This window comes from Chiloscyllium plagiosum, unplaced genomic scaffold (assembly GCF_037043375.1).
Source record: "Chiloscyllium plagiosum isolate Xiang-an unplaced genomic scaffold, Cpla_swu_hap1 HiC_scaffold_20, whole genome shotgun sequence".
In the NCBI taxonomy this organism is placed as follows: domain Eukaryota; kingdom Metazoa; phylum Chordata; class Chondrichthyes; order Orectolobiformes; family Hemiscylliidae; genus Chiloscyllium; species Chiloscyllium plagiosum.
The window spans coordinates 18,066,869-18,087,733 of record NW_028270158.1 but is presented as its reverse complement, the minus strand read 5'-3'; the positions used below and the strand labels follow the sequence as shown (position 1 = coordinate 18,087,733).

General features: G+C 42.0%; 1 protein-coding gene across 3 annotated transcripts in view; it reads right to left on the bottom strand.

Moving 5' to 3' along the window:
* mmd2a (monocyte to macrophage differentiation-associated 2a) overlaps positions 1-20,865 on the bottom strand; it is a 119,237-nt gene that overhangs the window by 72,082 nt on the left and 26,290 nt on the right. The gene's annotated exons all lie outside the window — the stretch shown is intronic.

The following is a 20,865-nucleotide window of genomic DNA, read 5'->3' as shown; positions in this document are numbered from 1 at the left end:
TGATAATCAATATCGGAACATACACAGAGCACTCTGGGGAGGGAATTCTAAATACTCACAACTTTTGGAGTGAAGGAACTGCTCTTTATCTCAGTCTGAAAAGCCTATTCCTTACTGAGACTGTGAATTCCAGTTCTAGATTCCCCTTCCAGTGGATACATCTTGCATGAGCTTCATTGATCACCTTCTTACTTCAAACTTCTAGTGAATGTAGCCCTAATCTTTTCAATCTTTACAATTCTCCCAGTTAAGGATTCTCCCAGTTTTCTGATCATTTGTGGCACTCCGTCCGAGGCAAAGATATTCTTCCTTGTGCGGAGACGAAAATTGCCCACAATACCCATGGTGTATGGTCTCACCAAAATCCTATATGGCTGCAATAAGACTTTTTCTCTCCTGTACTCCAGTCTCTTTTTCGAAAAATCTAAAATGGCTTGCTGACACAGGTTAACTTTCTGTGATTTGCATGCAAAAGGACCCAGGTACCTTAAATTTATTTTATATTCATTCATAGGATGTGGGCATTTCCGGCTGAGTCAGTATTTATCGCACCTTCCCAGCTGCCCTTCAGAAACAGGTTAGCTGCTTTCTTGAATTGCTGCGTGTGTGCCCCATATGCCATTAGGGAGGGAGTTCCAGGATTTTGACTCAGTGACACTGAAGGAACATTTCCAAGTCAGGATGGTGAGTGACTTGGAAGGGAAGTGGCAGGTGTTCCCATGTGTCTGCTCCTTTGTCTTTGTAGACAGAAATGGTTCTGGGTTTGGAAAGTGCTGTGTACAGAACATGGGTGAGTTACTACAGTGCATATTGTAGATAGTATACGCGTTTCTTACTGAGTGTTGATGGAAGGAGAGAATATTTGCGGATGTGGTGCTAATCAAACTAGCTGCTTTATTGGAGCTGCAACCATCAGGCAAGTGGGGAGTATTCAATCACACTCTTGGCTTGTGCCCTAGAGATGGTAGACAGGCTTTAGGGAGTCAAGAGATATGTTACTTGCTACAGGATTCTTAGGATCTGATCTGCTCTTGTGACCACAGAATATATATGACTAGTCCAGATTAGTTTCTGGTCAATGGTAACTCCCAGGATATCGATAGTGGGGGATTCAGTGATGGTAATGCAAGGGGTGGTGGTTAGAGTTCTTTTGTTGGAGATGGTCATTTCCTACACCTGTATTGCACAAATTCCATTTGCCATTTCTAGCCCAAGCCAGGTTCATCAGCGAACATCATATACTGGAGGGAAGGTCACTGATGAAGGATCTGAAAATGGTTGGGCCTAGGTCACTCCCCTGAGGAACCCCTGGAGCTGAGATGATTGACCTCCAATGACTACAACCAAGTACCTATGTGCCAATTATGACTTCGATCAGGGGAGAGATTTTCCCCGGATTCCCACTGACACCAGTTTTGCTAATTTTCTGAGTTCTTCATTGTTTTATAAATATTCTGTTTTCTATTTTTCAACAAAAGTTGATAACTTTTGTATTTCTGCACATAATATTCCATTTGCTATATTTGCGCCCACTCATTCAATCTGTCTACATTTATTTATGGTCTCTTCACCGCATCTTACTCTCCCAACGAACATAGTATTATTTAGCATTTTGGGTACATTATACCTTCATCTTGTTACAGCTGAGGCCCAAGAACTGATCTTGTGGCACTCCACTAGCTACAACCTAGCACCTACAAATTGGCCCAGTTAATCCTACTCTCTGTTTTCTGTCCATTTATTAATGCTTAAACTGTACTAATATATTAGTCTAGCCCACAAGCCATAATTTTGCATGATACCCTTTTGTGACACTGGAGGGATATAGGTAACTTCACACACCTAGACTCCACAATCAGTAGCAATCTGCCCCTTGATGCTAAAATCAACACGCACATCGCCAAAGCTGCAATTGTAATGTACACAATGGGTAAGAGAGTGTGGAATAGCAGGAAACTGACTGAGAACTCCGTTCTGCAGGTCTATCATGCCTGCATGCTTAGTGCACTCCTCTGCATCCTAAAACCTGGAGAATATTTCTAGGCAAGATCCTTGCTTCTTTTGGCAGGCCAGAGTCACCAAATCAGAGGTCGTGGAGTGACCTAATTCCATCTGCATAGACTCACTATCAAGTCATCACTGGGGGCTCAACCATATTCATCACATGAACGACAGCCATATATCCAAAGAACCTATGTGTGATGAATTGGGTCACAACCTCCTGAGCATCCAATCCTCTGTCACAAGGACACTTAGAAATGCGATATGAGGTTAGTGGACATTGACACTGACAATTTCAATATTAACAGTCCCTGATGGCTGCGATCTCTGAAGGCTGACTTTTTGAAAGGTCATTGGAAGACGTCAGCAAAAATGAAAAGCTCGACTGACCAAGAGGAGAGCCAAGAGGTAACAGAGACCACCCTGCCCCCAATTATGCACTTTCCCAGCCCATTATCTTCCTCTGCAGTACATATGACAGAGACTGTCATATCCGAAAGGCTCCTGAGACAAACCAGACAATGCTTTACACAGATTGACCATCACAGCTCAAACCTTCTCTGGAAGGCTGCCACCTTTCTACTTGCTGCCTTATCGAATGCTTTTTTAAAATTCCCCCGTGTCTACTCCACTATTTACAACATCAAAAAACCTCTAACGCATCTGTGAAACGTGATTTCCTCTTCAAAAATCTATACTGATTCTGCCTAATCATACTGCATGATTCTAAGTATCCTGTTATAGCTCTCATAATAGCTCCTAGCACTTTCGTTGCACCTAATGCCAAGCTAACTAACCTATTGTTCTCTATGTCATCTTTCCTTTTAGTGGTAGAATTTTGTTCACTACCTTCTAATCAACACAGAATGTTCTAGAACATAGGGAATTCTGCAAAGTTAAAACCAATGTTTTCACTATTCTGTCACTACCTCTTTCAGAATCCTAGGAAGTAGGTTACTAAGACTAGGGGATTTATCAACTTTTCATCCATTAATTTCTCCAATACTATTTCCTCACTAATACTTTGTTTTTTGAAGTTCCTCATTTTTGCTAGATTGTTGGTTCACCTAATACTTGCAGAATGGTTTTTGCGATGAAGACCGATACATTGAGCTGAATCTTATGCTTTTTTGGCTAAGCAAGAGTCATGTCAAGTTTGGTGGAGTGATTGTCACTGCAAAGCTCAGAGGCTTTTCTCATTGTATCTTAACAAGGGATGCTGGTGAATTCCACGGTACCCAGTGACAGGTCATTCTGGGAATAGTGGGTCATAAGAATGAGCAGAGCGCAGACCTGATAGTCACTGCCAGGGCTCAAAACGGCAATTAATGTGGTTGCACAGCCTCAGAGGAATGCACCTCTCAGCCGTCTAGAGAAATGCCCAGCACTGTAGGATGATCGTCAGTGCCCTGTTCCCTAAATGCCACCAGACTCAAATCTCTCACGCACTCTATCATTGCTACTGGACTCACCTTCTACCAAGGCTCATGCCCTACTACTCTCTGCTGCTGCAACACCTTCCTCACCTGCCCTCACCAATTCCATCTCCCAACACCACTGATCCTGCATGCCTTCTGCACTGCCTTAGAACACCCACTTGGGCACCTCCCCACTTGTGCCGATGGTATGAGCTGTACCACTCAATTTGATCTTCTGTAATAGTTGTCTCTTCCTCATTCCATAAGGCCACAATTGAGGAGACTCAGTGTGCTGCCTGTTATTTGGCTCCTCATCCTGTCACAAAGTTAGTCCCTTTTTTTCTTTCTAAAAACTGTTCCTTGGCTCAAGGAGACTTTGTACTTGATTTGTTTCAGAGGGGCAAGAAACCGGGCCGGGCTCTGATCAGTCTGGTTTGGTACAGAGATGAAAAGGATTTTGAGAGGCCTTCTTTTTACATGTAAACAGATGAGACTTCAGGCCAAAGCGATCATGTTTTAGAAGTGACCTGTATAATGAAAGGGGAGTGGTCAGCTCTCTAGCTGAGCAGTTTTAGTTCAGTCTTGAGCTGGTGAGAAGTTTAACAGGGAACTGTGTGGAAACATTCTGTCTCTTTTTCTGCCCTTCAACTTCAACCTGTAAGCATGTGTTCCATTTATACTGGTTTTTAAAGGGAATTGGCTGATTGGGACTGTTGTGTATATTTGGAAAAGGATAGTTAAGTCAAGTTGGACAGGCTGAGTTCTGTAGGGGTTCTCGATTCTGTTCTTTATGTTTCATTTTGTAATTTTGTGAATAAATGTTTGTCTGTTTTAAAATCTAGTAATCAACCTAGCTATCGTACTCGGGTAATTTTCACTGTACCCTTACCAAAACAAAATGCAAAGTTATGGTCTGGGGCTGCCTGCTTAAGAATGTTTTGAGTGGCCTGGCCTAGTCCATAACAGATTGGGGGTTCATCCGGGATTTTAAACAATGAGTGGTAGGTGCTAGTGTCTTTATTTCGGGTGTTGGTTTGGTTGTGTAGACAAAGCTTGGGATAGTAATGGCACTTTTAGTCACCAAAAGTTTTCTGGAAGTGGATGCGGTGATTTTGCAAGTTTTTGCAAAAAGTGAATAAGACCAAGCTGCAACAATTAGCAGAGAAGCTGGAGCTGGAACTGCCTGCTTCCTTGAGGAAAGGAGAGATAATTACAGCAGTAGGTCAGCATTTAAACATGCCGGAGAAACCATCGGAGATAGCAAGAATTCAATTGCAAATGAAGCAGCTGAGTTAGAGGCCAGAGATAAGGAAAGGGCAGCAGAAATGAAACAGTTTGAGTTATGATTAGAAGCAGAAGAGAGGGAAAAAGAGAGAGCTTTTGAAGTTCAAAAACTGTCATTTAAAAAGGAAAGTCAGCTTAAAAAGCTGGAGATAAAGGCTGAGAGTAGGCTTAGTGAGGAAGAGAGTGAGGATAAGCAAGCCCCTGGTAGTCAGAAACGTAGAGAGAAACTGCTAAAGTATGTTCAAGCATTCCTAAATTTGATGAGAAGGATGTGGAAGAATTTTTCATCTCATTTGAAAAGGTGGATAAACAAATGCAGTGGCCAGTGGCAATGTGGGTTTTGTTGATCCAAACGAAACTTGTTGGTAGGGCTAAGTGAAATATTTCCATCCCGATCAGAGGAGGTATCCAGGATGTATGAGGAGGTGAAAAAAGCCTTTTTAAGTGTGCATGAACTTGTACCAGAGGCCTATAGACAATGTTTCAGGAATCTAAGGAGGGACTCTAGTCAAACCTATACTGGGTTTGAAAGGATCAAACAGAGGAATTTCGATAGATGGATAAAAGCTTTAAGAATTGAGCAAATCTATGATGCCCTTAGAGAGATGATTATTTTGGAGGAATTCAAAAATTCACTGCTTGAAATAGTGCAAACCCATCTGGAAGAGCAGAGAGTTAAAATAGCAAGGTTAGCAGCTGAAGTGGCTGATGATTATGAGCTAGTCCACAAAACTCAGTTTGCTTCCAGAATCAATTTCAGTCCATGAGGGATAGAAATCGGGACAAAGAGAAATCCTCGCGTGGAAAGGGAAAAGTAGATCTCAGTGAAGATCATAAGGATAACTTACTACAGGTTAAAAAAGAAACCCTTGAGGGGGACAAAGAAATTAAAAAGCTCTGGTGTTTTCATTGTAATAAAGTGAGCCACACAAAATCACAGTGTTGGTAGACTAGGAGAAAGCCAGATGGAGGAAAACCAGACAAGCCTGGAAGTTTTGTTGGCCGAGTAACAAAAAACAGAAGGGAAGTTAAACAACTGCCTCAGAGTGTACAAGATGATCAGAGGTTGATTAAGGAGGAAGTGCCAGATCTGCTTAAAAAATATATATGCAAGGGTAAAGTTTATTCACATAGGCCAGGAATAGTAGGCAAGGAGGTTACAATATTAAGGGACACAGGATCCTCTCAGTCTGTAATGCTGAAGGATGAGGAGATATGCACTCCTGAGGAACTATTACCAGAAAAGGTACTGGTAACAGGAATTCATGGTGAGACAAAAAGTGCTCAATTATGTTAAGTGTGGCAGAGAAGAGTGGAGAATTTGTGGTAGGAGTATTGGACAAACTCTCAGCTCCAGGAATACAATTTGTCCTTGCAGATGATATAGCTGTTTCACCAGTAGGCGTGCTGCCTACACTAGTTGAAAAGCCAGTGGAGACTCAGGCAACTGAAGATATGGAGAATGTTTATCCAGGTATTTTCCCAGATTGTGTGATCACAAGATTACAGAGGCACAAGCTGAAGCAGGAGACATCAAAAGGCACAAATAAGGAAGCTGACATAGAGTTATCCGAAACTTTCTTTGATCAGGTAAGTGGAACAGAGAAGGAGCAAATAGGTAAACATCTTTAGCTCTACTCAGCTGAATTACAGCAGAAAGATGAGGAGTTAAAACAGTCATATCAAAAGGCACTTATTGAGAAAGAAAATGAATGCATTCCTGTGTGCCATTACTTAACAAATGATGTCTTAGTGAGGAAATGGACGCATTCAAGCAGATGAGAAATGGGCAGACATTCATCAAATCATTTTTGCCAGTAGGGTATAGGAAGCAAATGCTGTGAGGGACACATGAACTGCATTTGGAGGTCATTTACGGGGTGAGGAAAACACAGGGTAAAATACAAAGACATTTTTACTGGCCTGGACTACATAAAGATGTAGTTGAAATTTTGCCAGACGTGTCATACATGTCAGCTAATCAGAAAACCACAAGCAGGAATAAAACCTGCACCCTTACTACCTATTCCAGCATTTGAGAAACCTTTCACAACAGTCTTGATTGAGTAGGTCCCCTACCTCAAACAAAAAGTGGGAATAAGTATTTATTAACAATAATGGATGTATCAATTAGATTTCCAGAGGCAATCCCCTTACGCAGCATCATGGCTGAAAGGGTAGTAGAAGAATTACTTAATTTTTTTACTAAATTCGGACTACCAATAGAGATCCAGTCAGATCAAGGATCAAGCTTCACATCCAAATTTTTCAAGGAGGTTATGGATAACTTGGGAATAAAGCAATTCAAATCTACTGCTTACCATCCGGAATTGCAGGGAGCGCTAGAGAGATGGCAACAAACCATGTTGATGGGCTTATGGTCAGGATTATCCAGATGATTGGGATAAGGAAATTCCATTTGTACTTTTTGCGATCAGAGATGCAACAAATAAATTGACCAAATTCAGTCCATTTGAATTAATTTTGGGGCATGAATTAGGAGGACCATTAAAATTGATTAAGGAGAAATTAATAAGTCAGAATTCAGGGACCAGAATTTTAGAGAATGATTAAATAGAGCTGGAGAGTTGGCTAGACAGCATTTAAAAGTATCACAGCATATAAGGAAACAGGGAGCGGATAAGAAATCACAAGTTTGCAATTGAGTATAAGGTATTGGTGTCACTTCCAGTGACAGGTGAGCCTTTAAAAACAAGGTTTAATGGACCTTATCAAATTGAGAAGTAATTGAGTGAGGTGAACTACTTGATAAGGACTGCAGTCAGGAAGAAATCTCACAGGGTGTGTCATGTGAATATGCTCAAGAGGTATTTTGATAGGGAAGGAAAGCAAGAGGGGAAGGTGTTAATGATTACAGCACAGAAGGAAGAACCAAGTTCAGAGGAATCTGAATTAGACATTCCTTAAATCAAATTGGCCCATGAGGAACTTGTCAAAAATTGGGATTAATTATTGAGTTACCTTCCACAAGAAAATCGAAATAACCTGAAAGTGTTATTACTATCACTTGGGGAGATATGCGGAAATAAACTGGGAAGCACTAACCTAATTGTGCATGATATAGCTATAGGAGATGCTGTTCCGATTAAGCAACATCCTTATAGACATAACCCTCTAAGGTTGGCACAGGTTCAGAAGAAGAAATAGCGCATGCTCCAAGATGGCATAATTGAAGTGAGTTACAGTGACTGGAGCTCACCTATAGTCATGGTGCCAAAGCCAGATGACACCCAACAGTTATGTGTGGACTATCACAAAGTCAACGGCGTTACAAAGACTGATGCATATCCAATTCCACAGTTGGAGGACTGTGTTGAAAAAGTGGGACAAGCAACTTACATTTCTAAGTTGGACTTGCTCAGAGGCTCCTGGCAAGTACCTCTGTCAGAGAAAGCAAAGGCAATTTTGGCTTTCGTAATGCCAAATGGACTATATCAGTTCAAAGTCATGTCATTTGGTATGAAAAATGCTCCAGCCACATTTCAGAGACTGACTAATAAGGTCATTGCTGGATTACCCAACTGTGTGGTGTATATTAATGACCTGGTGAATTTTACTCACCTATGGAAGAAACATTTACAGCATTTATCAGACCTGCTCGGTCGACTTTGGAAGGCAGGCTTGGTAATAAACCCAGCTAAAAGTGAATTTGCCAAAACCCAAGTCCCCTTCCTGGGCCATGTTATTGACATGGACAAATGGCCCCACAGGAGGCAAAAACAAAAGTAATTGGGGAATTTCCCACACCGTCGACAAAAAAGCAGTACTACGGCTTTCTGGGGTTGAGTGGATTTTACCTAAAGTTTGTGCCAAACCTTAGCAGCGTGACTGCTCCACTCACCAAACTGTTAAAAATGGGCAAGTTTTAGTGGACAGAGGACTGTCAAAAACATTTGACAGCCTTAAAACTGTATTAACCATTGTCCCAGTATTAGCCACAGTGGATTACACGAAGCCTTTCAAAGTGGCTATCGATGCCACTGATGTGGATGTCGGTGTGGTGCTCCTGCAGGAGGATGATGAGGGAATAGAAAGACCCATCAGGTATTTTTCCAGGAAGTTGAATGTTCATCAACAGAAATATTCAATGGTGGAGAAAGAGACTATAAGCTTGGTATCGGCATTACAACATTTCAGTGTTTATATTACCAGCAATGCATCTGAGACAATTGTGTACACTGATCACAGTCCATTGACATTTGTGGGAAGATTTAAAGGACAAAAATGCCAGACTGTTTAGATGGAGCCTGTTGTTGTAGCCGTTCAATATGACAATTGTGCATGTGGCAGGTCGCGAAAATGCGATTGCTGATGTGTTATCGAGACACGAATGAGATACATGGGCATTCGGTGGCGGGTGTTCCACGGCCTGAATTTGCACATGGTTGTGCATGTTTGCATGTTTATAGTTAATATAGTGTATACGAGTGTTTAGACTAGTAACCGGGGTTTGAAGGGTTAAGAATGAAGCCATCTTTTGGAATTGATGGTTCATTGTTTTAAAGGGGGGAGGTGTCACAAAGCTAGTCCCATTTTTTCCTAAAAGCTGTTCCTTGGCTCAAGGAGACTCTGTCCCTGATTTTTTTCAGAGGGGCAATATACCGGGCCTGGCTCCAATCAGTCTGGTTTGGTACAGAGATGAAAAGGATTCTGAGAGGCCTTTTGTTTATATGTAAACAGATGAGACTTCATGCCATGGTTTAGAAGTGATCTGTATAATGAAAGGGGAGCAGCCAGCTCTCTAACTGAGCTGAACAGTTTTAGTTTAGTCTTATACTGGTGAGAAGTTCAACAGGGAGCTATGTGGCACATCTCTCTCTCTCTCTTTCTGCCCTTCAACTTCAACCTGTAAGCATGTGTACCATTTATACTAGTTTTTAAAGGGAGTTTGCTTATTGGGACTGTTGTGTATATTCAGAAAAGCATAATTAAGTCTAGTTGGATAGGTTGAGTTCTGTAGGGGTTTTTGATTCTGTTCTTTGTGTTTCATTGTGTAATTTTGTGAATAATTTTTTGTCTGTTTTAAAATCTAGTAATCAACCTAGCTATCTTACTCGGGTAATTTTCACTGTACCCTTACCAAAACAAATTGCAAAGTTATGGTCTGGGGCTGCCTGCTTAAGTGTGTTTTAAGTGGTCTGGCCTAGTCCATAACAACCCCATATAAGGAGGGGATACTGAGGTCACCCCCAAGTGGCAAGTCAAACCCACCAAGAACCCATTCCCACTTCCATGGTGCATCGTCCCAACTGCAAGTTTGGAAAGATTGCAACCCTTGGCGAGATGGGCTGTTAATAAGGCATTTAACAAACAGTAATGACCATCATTTGTGAACTTGCCACTTCAAAGTGAGAAACTCACTACACCGTTTGAGAAAAGTGTATGTGTAAGGACCTCAAATATCTCACTATCTTGCCACAGCCAAATTCGCTCATTGCCTGATAAGATTCTGGCAAAGTATTTTTTTATTCTCTCTGTAATTTTCTTATTTCTCATCGTAATTTCTCTTGTCTCTGCCTCGAATGGACTCAAATTTGCTAATCACTTCCTTTCTACATATCTATTGATGCTTTTACAATCTGTTTGGTTTGCTGTCACAGAACACAGAACAGGAAACACAGTACAGGCCCTTTGGCACTCGATGTTGTGCTAGCCTTCTAACCTACTCTCGGATCAGACTAACCTATATACCCTTCATTGTACTGACTTCCATGTGCCTATCCAAGAGTCACTTAAATGTCCCGAATGTGTCTGACTCTACTACCACTGCTGGCAGTGCATTCCACACACCCACCACCCTCTGTGTAAAGAACCTACCTCTGACATCTCCCCTAAACCTTCCTCCAATCACCTTAAAATTATGCCCTGGGAAAAAGTCTCTGGCTATCCACTCTGCCTATGCCTCTCAACATTTTGTATACCTCTATCATCATTCTCTCATCGTTCTTCTTTCCAATTGAGAAAGCCCTAGCTCCTCAACCTTTCTTTGTAAGACATGTCCTCCAGTCCAGGCAGCATCCTGGTATATCTCCTCTGCTCCCTCTCTAAAGCTTCCACATCTTTCCTGTAATGAGGCAACCAGAACTGAACACAATATTCCAAGTGTGATCTAAGCAGGACTCTATAGAGCTGCAGCATAACCTCACAGCTCTTAAACTCAATTCCTCTGCTAATGAAGGCCAACAACCCTATCGACCTGGTGGCAACTTTGAGGGATCTATGGATATGGACCCCAAGATTCTCTGTTCCTTCACACTGCCAAGAATCCTACCTTTAACCCTGTTTTCTGCATTCAAATTCCCTTTACACATTTCTCAGTTGTCTTTTGTTCAGTAATGCTGAAGCTGTCTGCAGATTCAATGTTAATGGAGCTGGCTTATGTGTTAGTATGACACACAAATGTCCATTAGGGAAGAAACTCTGCCATCCTTATTCAGTCTGGCCTACATGTGACTCCAGACCTACAGTGATGTGATTGACACTGAACTGCTCTCTGGGGTGGCCTAGCAGTCACTGTTCAATTAGAGATGAGCAACAAATGTTGGCTAGACCAATGATGAAATAGCATTACAGAATATGAGAGCACGAGCTGGCCTCCATTGTTATTGACCATTAATGTTTCAATAGCAGGGTGCAGAACTGAGATTCTCAAACTGAGGACCTGTTTGTCCCTCTTCTGGTCGTTCAGGTCCCTTTTGTTTTTTTATTGCAGTTGAAACATTCTCCTATGTTAAAGGTTCCATATGATATATTGTCTCAGCAAAGTGTTGCAGAACTGTAGGATTTCCTCAGGTCTTTTGACCAAACCTCCTCACTATTGCACTTACTTACTGCTGAAGTGTTCTAATTAACAATGTGGAGATATTTCAGAGATGTTCGCTTACAATGCGAGGAAGAAATAAAGAAAAGACTCAGAACCACAAAACATCCCAAAAAACTCTGTCAGCTAATTAAAGTGTGGTCACTTTTGGAATCTCGGAATCACTGCAGCCAATTTGTTTACAGAAAGCTCCCACAAATTGCACTGAGATAACGACCAGTTTTTTTAAAATGATGTTAGGTGAAAGCAAAATATAGTCCAGGATACAAGCAAGAACTCCCCCTGCCCCTCTTCAAAAAGGTACCATGGAATCAGACAGGTGGATGGGTTACCGGTTTAACATCTCACTTGAGAGATGGAAGATCAGGCATTAACATGGCTCTCCTACTGAATTCTCTCCGAGTTATTCTTCCCTCCTCCACAGGGGACACAAATGAGGTTTCTGTATACCTCTGTATGAAGCAAACGCAATCACAAGGAATTTCCATATTGTTGCCTTCTTTCACCATACTAAAGCTCTTAATATTGGCAAAGACAGGGCCTACCCAGCTCTATCACTCCCAAAAGGAACAGGCAAGGGTCCTAACCCAATCACACTTTACTAAGTTTAACGAAAGAGTCCAAAAGCAAAGATGCAAAGTATTCAGGTTAAGTCTTTTCACATGTTATTCGAAGCAGACAAACCAAGAGCTTTTCTGGATCACAACCAAATGAAATGAAATACTCTAGATGGTAAATCCAGTGAGGCTTATTCAATGCTTCCCATGGGAAAGAAATCCTTTTCACTCAATTACCATGAGTTATAGTTGCTTGAGCTGAAGGTAGTGACACTGACATTATTCTATGTATCAAGTCACCTCTCTGTTTATATTATTGGTCTGATAAGTCAATACTGAGACTGCCTAATGGCTATGGGTCACCATGAAGTGAGGCTGATCTTTGATAAATTTACAAAGTCATGACTTTGAATATCCTGAGCATTCTATTCTCTAGGTTTTAAACTTTATATCTGGAGGGCAGAACTTTGGTTGTGATGCCATTCACAAGTGTCCTTTCCTCATGCAGAATTATTTTTGTATTATTCCTGGGATTTGCGATGTTTGAAAAAAGTTGTAGCTCAGGTTGAGGTTCAGGTTGTAAGTTTGCTTGCTGAGCTGGTGGGTTTGTTCTATGACATGCTAGGTAACATCATCAGTAAGCCTCTGGTGAAGCACTGGTGTTCTGACCCACTTTCTATTTATGTGTTTTGTTCTCCTAAGGTGGGTGATATCACTTCTGGGTCTTTCTCTCAGAGGTCAGTAAATGGGGTCCAAATCGATGTGTTTATTGATGGAATTCCAGTTGAATGCCAGGCCTCTAGGAATTCCCGTGCATGTCTCTGTTTAGCCTGTCTTCGGATGGATGTGTTGTCCCAGTCGAGATAGTGTCCTTCTTCGCCTGTATGTAAGGGTACTAGTGATAGTGGGTCATGTCTTTTGGTGGCTAGTTGGTGTTTGTATATCCTGGTGGCTAGTTTTCTGCCTGTCTGTCCGATGTAGTGTTTGTTTCAGTCCTTGCATGGTATTTTGTAAATTATATTCATTTTGCTGGTTGTAGTAAAAAGATCCTTTAGGTTCATCAGCCACTGCTTAAGTGTGTTGATAGGTTTGTGGGTTACCACGATGCCAAGGGGTCAGAGTAGTCTGGTAGTCATCTCTGAGACGTCTTTGATGTATGGTAGTGTGGCTAGAGTTTCTGGGCATGTTGTGTTTACTTGTTTGGTTTTGAATATGCTGTATAGGTATTTTTCTTCTGCTGCTCGTAGTTTCTGGGTGCTGCAGTGTGTTGTGGCCCATTTAAATAATGTCCTGATGCAACTCCGTTAGTGGGTGTTGGGATGATTGCTTGTGTAGTTAAGTATCTGGTCTGTGTGTGTTGCTTTCATATAGATGCTGGCCTGCAGTTCTCCATTTGCTGTTCGTTCCACCATGTCACCTAGGAAAGGGAGTCTGTTGTTGTTCAGCTCCTCTGTTTTGAAATTTATGCCAGTAAGGATATTGTTGGTGATGTTGTAGGTTTCCTCCAATTTGTTCCATTATGTAATGACAAAGGTGTCATCCATGTAGTTTATGTGCATTTTGGACAGCAGTGCCCAGTCTCTTAGGGCATTCTGCATGGAAAGTGACCACCTCCAGCCTCCATCCATGGAGGTTGGCATCAGACATGTACTAGCCTCACCATGCACCAGCCTCACCATGCACCCTTGGCACATCTCCTGACTCATTTAGAACAGTTCTGCACTCCGGTGCTGCCCCTTGGAGCACACTGTCACCTTTTATTGGTATGTTGCTGCCAGGACACTGTACATGCACTGTCTGGCATTCAACTCATGGTACACCAAGCAGATCCAAAATATTGCAAGGCAGCCTTTCAGTCTGTGCTGAGCTAGCTCAATTCAACTGAGGCATTGGTGATAGAGCTGCAGTTGGTTTCAGTATCCCCAGTTTGGAGTGTGTACATGTGTGTATTGGGGTGTTGCAATCATGGGGGAGTAGGGTTTTTGGTGAGATAATGTTGGATTTGATTGAGACCCTCATCGTCAAGGTACACTCATGCTGGTGGGTTGAGGGGTACCAATGGTGGTTGTTATGGGGGACTTTAACTTTCCTGATATTGATTGGGAAAGCTATAGCTCAAGTTCGTTAGATGGGTCAGTGTTTGTCCAATGTGTGCAGGAGGGTTTCCTGACACAATATGTAGATTAGCCAACAAGAGGTGAGGCCATACTGGATTTGGTTCTGGGTAATGAACCAGGCCAGGTGTTAGAATTAGAGGTAGGTGAGCACTTTGGGGACAGTGATCACAATTCGGTGACTTTTACTCTAGTGATGGAGAGGGATAAGTGTGCACTACAGGGCAAGAGTTATAGCTGGGGGCAGGGAAATTATGATGCGGTGAGGCATGACTTAGGATGTGTGGCTTGGAAAAGTAAGCTTCAAGGCAAGGGCGTAATTGATATGTGGAGCTTGTTCAAGGAGCAACTATTGAGTGTCCTTGATAAGTATGTACCCGTCAGGCAGGGAGGAAAGGGTCGTGTGAGGGAGCCGTGGTTTAATAAGGAATTGGAATCCCTTGTTAAAGGGAAGAGGGCGGCCTATGTAAAGATGAGGCGTGAAGGTTCAATTGGGGCGATTGAGAGTTATAAGGTAGCCAGGAAGGACCTGAAGAGAGAGCTAAGAGTAGCAAGGAGGGGACATGAAAGGTCCTTAGTTGGTAGGATTAGGGAAAACCCTAAGGCTTTCTATAGGTATGTCAGGAATAAAAGAATGACTAGGGTAGGAATAGATCCAGTCAAGGATAGTAGTGGGAAGTTGCGTGTGGAGGCTGAAGAGATTGGGGAGACACTGAATGAATACTTTTCGTCAGAATTCAATCAGGAACAGGACATTGTTGTCAATGTGAGTACTGAGTCACAATTAAGTAGAATGGATGGCTTTGAGGTATGTAGAGAAGAGGTGTTGGAAATTCTGGAAAGGGTGAAAATAGATAAGTCCCCTGGGCCTGATGGCATTTATCCTAGAATTCTCTGCGAAGCAAGGGAGGAGATTGCAGAGCCATTGGCCTTGATTTTTATGTCCTCGTTGTCTACAGGAGTAGTGCCAGAAGATTGGAGGCTAGCAAATGTGGTTCCCTTGTTCAAGAAGGGGAGTAGGGATAACCCTAGTAACTATAGGCCGGTGAGTCTCACTTCTGTTGTGGGCAAAACCTTAGAGAGAATTGTAAGGGATAGGATTTATGAACATCTGGATAGGAATAATGTGATCAAGGATAGTCAGCATGGTTTTGTGAAGGGCAGGTCGTGCCTCACAAACCTTATTGAATTCTTTGAGAAGGTGACTAAGGAGGTGGACGAGGGGAAAGCGGTAGATGTGGTGTATATGGATTTTAGTAAGGCATTTGATAAGGTTCCCCATGGTAGACTACTGCAAAAAATACGGAGGTATGGCATTGAGGGTGAGTTGGAGGTTTGGATTAGGAGTTGGCTGGCTGGAAGAAGACAGAGGGTAGTAGTTGATGGCAAAGGTTCATCTTGGAGTGCCATCACTAAGGATCTGTTTTGGGACCATTGCTGTTTGTCATTTTTATAAATGACCTGGAGGAGGGGTTAGAAGGTTGGGTGAGCAAGTTTGCGGATGATACGAAAGTCACAGCGGGATATAGATAAGCTGCAGAACTGGGCAGAAAGGTGGCAAATGGAGTTCAATGTAGCTAAGTGTGAGGTGATTCACTTTGGTAAGAGTAATAAAAAGATGGGGTACTGGGCTAATGGTCGGATACTTGGTAGTGTGGATGAGCAGAGGGATATTGGTGTCCACGTACACAGATCTTTGAAAGTTGCCACCCAGGTAAATAGTGCGGTGAAGAAGGCATATGGCGTACTGGCTTTTATTGGTAGAGGAATTGAGTTCCGGAGTACTGAGGTCATGTTGCAGTTGTATAAGACTCTGGTGCGGCCGCATCTGGAGTATTGTGTGCAGTTTTGGTCGCCATATTATAGGAAGGATGTGGAGGCACTGGAACGGGTGCAGAGGAGGTGTACCAGGATGTTGCCTGGTATGGTAGAAAGATCGTATGAGGAAAGGCTGAGGCACTTGGGGTTGTTTTCATTGGAGAAAAGAAGGTTTAGGGGTGACTTGATCGAGGTGTACAAGATGATTAGGGGTTTAGATAGGGTCGACAGTGAGAATCTTTTTCCACGTATGGAGTCAGCTATTACAAGGGGGCATAGCTTTAAATTAAGGGGGGGTAGGTATAGGACAGATGTTAGGGGTAGGTTCTTTACTCAGCGAGTTGTGAGTTCATGGAATGTCCTGCCAGTAGCAGTGGTGGACTCTCTCTCTTTATGGGCATTTAAGCGGGCATTGGATAGGCATATGGAGGATAGTGGGCTAGTGTAGGTTAGGTGGGCTTGGATCGGCGCAACGTCAAGGGCCAAAGGGCCTGTACTGTGCTGTATTCTTCTATGTTCTATGTTCTATAATGAGTTGAACTTTTTTTAGCACAAACAGCAACTTCAAAGAAGTGGAAAATATAAATAAATCATCAGCATTTTTTAAGATCTTCCTTCATTCATAGACAGCCTGTCTCTAACTGACCTTGAATAGATGTTGGTGCCTTCTCGAACTGATGGACTCTGCACGGTAAACTTGCCCAGTGCTATTCGATTATAAGTTCCAGGATTTTGATCTAGCAGTAGTGAAGGAACAGCAATATATTTCTAAGGATGGTGCGGGGCTTGAAGGAACTTGTAAGATGGCGGTGTTCACTTGCTCCTGTTACCCTTAACGTCCAAGCGACAACGGTCATGAGATTTGGAGATGCTATTATTAAAGCCTTGGAAAATTGTAGATGGTGCACCGTGCTGCTGTGCAGTGCCTGTGACAGTGGGAGTGAGAGCTTATGGTGGATGGGCAGTCAATCAAGTGGACTGCTTTGTTTAATCCTTACTTTCTAATTCAGTGGAAAAGATGGTCTTCCCGCTTTGTTTTAGTTGCATACTTGTGTCCAGAAGTGCCAATATTGTTGGCACATGTATTGTAGCTGTTTACTCTCGTATGCACATCAACATAGACAAGAAGAGATGGTACATCCTTCTCCACAGCAGGGTAAGTGAGCCAATATTAGGACAAGAATTTAACTTATCCAGCAGTTATTTGAAATCTGATATTGGGATATCAGATAAATGTTTGAGAATTATGGAGGGGAAAACTCCACCAGATTTAAGAAAAATGCTGCTGTTTACCATTATGTGACAGACAGAGGGTTAGGTAACATTTCAAATGGTTCAGTGGTCTTTTCTTGTCCTTGACTGTTGTTCTGTTGTTTTAGTTACAATCATAGGGTCATAGAGATGTACAGCAGGGAAACAGATGCTTTGATCCAACTCGTTCATGCCGAACAGAGAACCTAAATTAATCTAGTCCCATTTGCCAGCATTTGGCCCATATTCCTCCAAACCCTTTCTATTCATGTACCCATCCAGATGCCTTTGAAATGTAGTAATTGTACGAGCCTCCACCATTTCCTCTGGCAGCTCATTCCATATACGCTCCTCCCTCTGCATGAAAAAGATGTTCCTTAGGTCCCTTTTAAATCTTTCCCCTCTCACCTTAAATCTATGCCCTCTACTTTTGGATTCCCCTATTCTGGGGAAAAGACCTTGGGCTGTTCACTCTATCTACATCCCCCATGATTTTATAAACCCCTCAGTGTCCCACACTCCAATGAAAACAGCCCCAGCTAGTTCAGCCTCTCACAGTAGCACAAACCTTCCAAACCCTCCAATGTCCTTTAAATCTTTTCTGAAACCTTCCAACTTTCACAACATCTTTGCTACAGCTGGGAGACCAGAATTGAACTCAGCATTCCAAAAGTGGCCTAACCAATGTCTTAGACAGCCATAACACGACCTCCCAATTCCTATACTCAATTCACTGACCAATAAAGGCAAGCATACCAAATGCTTTCTTCATTATCCCGTCAACCTGGGACTCTAATTTCAAGGAACTATGAACCTGCACTCCAAGGTCTGTTCATACAGTAACACTCCCTAGGACCTTACCATTAAGTGTATAAGCCCTGCCCTGATTTGTTTTCCAAAATGCAGCACCTCACATTTATCTAAAGTAAACTCCATCTGCCACACCTCGGCCCATTTGATCAAGATCCCATTGTACTCTGAGGTACCTTCTTCGCTGTCTGCTGCACCACTAATTTTGGTGTCATCTGCAAACTTACTAGCCACACCTATGTTCACATCTAAATCATTAATATAAGTCACAAAAAGAGGTGGACCCAGCATCGATCCTTGTGGTACATCGCTGGTCACAGGCCTCTAGTCTGAAAAGCAACCATCCACCACCACCCTTTGTCTTCTACCTTCAAGACAGTTCTGTATCCAAATTGCTAGTTCTTCCTGTATTTCATGTGATCTAACCTTGCTGACCAGCCGACCATGCAGAGCTATGTGAAATGCCTTACTGAAGTCAACGTAGACCATGTCTACCACTTCGCCTTTATCAATCCTCTTTGTCATTTACTCAAAAACCTCAATCAAGTTAGTGAGACATGATTTCCCATGCACAAAACCATGTCGACTAACCTTAATCAATCCTTATCTTTCCAAATACATGTAAATCCTGACTCTCAGGATTCCGTCCAACAACTTACTCGCCACTGATGTCAGGCTCACTGGTCTATACTACCCTGGCTTTTCCTTACCACCTTTCTTAAATAGTGGCACCATGTTAGCCAACCTCCAGTCTACTAGTACCTCACCTGTGACTATCGATGACACAAATATCTCAGCAAGGGGCCTAGTAATCACTTCTCTCTCTTCCCACAGAGTTCTTGGGTACACCTGATCAGGTCCCAGGGATTTTTCTATCTTTAAGTGTTTTAAGACATCCAGCACCTATTCATCTGTAATATCTAATCTAATCTAATCTAATGTCTCACAGTTAATTAATTCAGTTACAGAATCGAAACTATTTCTTCATCTCAAAGGCTCAAAATATAACAACGTCACTATTAATATAAAGGGCTACACAAGAACACACACATAGAAACCAACAATTCAAATTCTGGCAGAATGTTGAAACAGATCACTAAATAAGTTTGATAAAGTATTTCTCCATGGCAGCTGCAGTAGCCTGACAGCACAACTTTGGCCATCTGCACTGAAGCGTTTTGAACTTTTCCATACAAACTTGAGTACCTGATTTGAAAGAAAAGTTAGGCTTGGCAAAAGAATAAATTTTCTTAAAGATAAAGGAATGAACTCCAGAACTATGACCTTGTGTGAAATCAGATTGCAAAATGGATTTTGCTTACTGCCCATGGGAGAGAATACAGTGAACAAGACTGATTGGAATCCTTAGTCAGTTACAAGACTGGAATGTGGTAAATAGTTGACTGTAAAGTAATAAGAGACAAAGTCTGAAAAGCTGTCAGAAATGTGAAACAAAAATTGCTGTTGTGCTTGTAGCTGATCTGAAGAAAGCTGAAGAAGCTGACCTGAAATTGAGGGACGACAGCATATCCTGTTGTGCAAACATTTTTACAAGAATCAAATACAACTTTACAGCATTTGGGAGATGCTTTCCTAGCTCCTCCACATTAAAGAATAAATACTTCCCTGATTCTTGAGTTATGTCCACCATTTCTTTCTGGTACAGACTATATTTCTGAAAGAGAAATCGGGGTTTGGAAGTAATCAGGGCTGGATTTTCCTGCAGGGGATGAGAGATGGGTTCGATTCTGGGTCATGAACTATCGTTTCTTGTAAAACTGGAGCAAACAGCCATTTTTGCCTGAGTCAGGACCTTTATTCGTAAAAGAATAAGTCTTGATTAAACTCCTTCCCACCTTTCTCATACCCAATATCTGAGCATACATTGCTGTACATCTTACATCTTGTCAAGGCAATCCTTGGGTGCAGAACATTGCTACTATCTCTTCCAATGTATTTAGTGACCAGATGAAATATACCTCTGTTTCCAGCTCCTCATTTTCCATTCAGTCTGAGAAAGGATATCGGTGCATCTTATAAATGGGACTTATATTGCCTTGCTTGATACATGGCATATGAGACCATTTGCTGTACAAAGCAGTACATCAATTCACAGCCCTCCAGCTTTACCGGCCATTAATTTTTATGAGCAGAAAATTGGATTGAGTGCACTAATCTCCACACCTAATTGTCCAATACATCTTCCCATTTAGCAAGGCCCTTGGGCAACGACTACAAACTCTTAAGGTTTATCCCTTAGCGATAGAATATTGCAGTCATTTCCCAAATACCCTCTCATTAAGTCAATTAGTGTGCTGTTGATTTAGTTAAAAGATAATAACAGACAAAAAGCTTGACAATAACAGGAAAAGATGTGCTGTTGTGTAAAGCATCAAATTACTCCAGTGTATGGCTCAAATCAAATAGAAAGCAGACACAATTTCTGCTGCAAGAAATCTTGAGAAAAAACATCATATAAACATTGTTAAAAATGTTTCTTTCACTATCCTCACAAATTTGTGTTTATTAGACGTAATAATTTGGCTGGGGATTAAAAGCCGTTTGACTGGGAAGGGTAGTTGGAACTGAGAAATCATATGATAAAGTCTCCAGTAATACATCTCACCAGAGTTGGCAACACTAAAGGCATTACTGCAACGGTGAGTTCACACCTGCTGTGTTACATGGAATAATGTTGGCACAATGTACACATCAGAGGCTATTCCTGAAAATCTGCACTCCAAGGAATTAAGAGCTACCACAGCATACAT